This window comes from Onychostruthus taczanowskii, unplaced genomic scaffold, assembly GCF_017590055.1.
Source record: "Onychostruthus taczanowskii isolate IOZ18803 unplaced genomic scaffold, ASM1759005v1 scaffold263, whole genome shotgun sequence".
NCBI lineage: Eukaryota > Metazoa > Chordata > Aves > Passeriformes > Passeridae > Onychostruthus > Onychostruthus taczanowskii.
This window is the reverse complement of record NW_024499940.1, coordinates 109699-111449: the sequence shown is the minus strand read 5'-3', so window position 1 is coordinate 111449 and position 1751 is coordinate 109699.

Here is a 1751-nt window from a genome sequence, read left to right as displayed (position 1 = left end):
GAATAAGAAAAAAATCCCATCATGTTTGTGCTTGTGCAATCTCAATGTGTTTTAAAAATCTTTGTAGAAATAGCTATGAAATGAAAAAATGAAGATAGTCCCAAAGGAACCATAGTCAGGATGTGTCCTAAAACAAGGGTATCCCTACTGTAACTCAGAAAAGGTTTGAGATCTCTACTAAAGTCTGGCAAAGCAGTGGCTGCCCCTCCCTCTCTCTTTGTGGTCTCACTGGGATTTGTAGGACTGGGGCTTGGGCTACAGGTTTTAAATTGTAGTTTGGATGAGATTTTTCTTGGCATGGGGTTCAGAGGTACCACTACTACTACTGAGAGTATCCTGCTCAGTGATTACTGACGAGTCCAGTGTTGCAGAGGAAAGAGTGCTAACATTACAGTACACTGTTATGCCTCCTGGCCCTTTTTGCAATTCAGACACATTTCTGTCTTCAATGAGACTGGAATATTATGTTTAGTTTATTTTCCAGTACTTTCATTAGTTTAAAAAAATTATTTTCCTTGCCCTGTTCTGACACATTTGGACAACTTTTTAATGTTCTCATAATAAAAATAGATATTAGGTCAGATGGGTGATTAGTCTGAACCAGTACAGCCATTCTTAAATAATTAGTGTGTTTCCAATACCATAAAAAAACCCACATTGCTTTTTTTAAAAAATCACACTAAAATGTTACTCTGGGAAATAATAAATGGCAGAGTTCCACTGTGTAAAAAAAGCCACATATGAAATAGTTCTTCTTCTGACAGCTTTGGGTTTCCCATCTCTAAAACTGACAGAAGGTTTCAATATTTTTGTGCTAAAGGACACGGAACAATAGAAATTTCTCACCTAATTTTTCTGAAGCAATTGTTCTTTTACATAATTTTATCCTCAAAAAATTGAAGGCAGTGAAGAGAAGAACAAGACACACAGATCTGACCAGTTTTGTTTTGCTGTATGAAAGGGATTGAAAGGAGACAAACCTCAAAAAGTGGAGATAATGAGTAAGAAACCCATTTAGTTTTATTTCTTTGATTTTAAAGGACCAGACCTTTATTAGTACTCAGATTTTTTCCCTAAAATAGGGCACCTTCAAAGGCTTTTAAAAATCATGTCAGAGGTTGGAGTACCTTTTTATTCTGCGACTGGCCAGTGAAGGATCACAGTTTGTTGTGTGCATGAAAGAGAGCCTGTTTTCAAGGGAGTTTTCTACTTCTGCATCTCCAAATAATCCATACCCTTCTAGAAAGAGAACGTTGGAGGGGTTTTATGCCATCTCAGTATTTTCCTATTACTTGTTCCATTATTTATTGTGGAGTGACTTTCCAACTTGCAGTGCCCTGAGCAAGCGTGGTTCTTGCCTTCTTACCAGAGGGGGAATCTGGCTGCAAATTGCCTCCCCATCTGCTGTGGAGTGAGCGAGAAAAATTCGAACTGGCACGGAAATTTTTTCCCCCTTTCCTTTTGTCTCTGCTGCCAGAGGGGAAATAGGAACTGGCCCATTAGTTATTGAGTTAATATAGGGCCACAGAGTTGGAGATGCCCTGATTGCAGAGCCTGAAGACTGAACACTCCTCCCCCCTTGCAGCAAGACAGCTTTGAAGTACTTGGTGAACTTTCAGCCTCCTAGAAGATGCTTCTCTTAGTATAATTGATTAGATAAGTTTGTTGCCAATCCTCATTTGGGCGTATCCCCCCCCCCCCCCCCCCCCCCCCCCCCCCTCCTCTCGGGCCCTGCTCCCTCCACCCCCCCC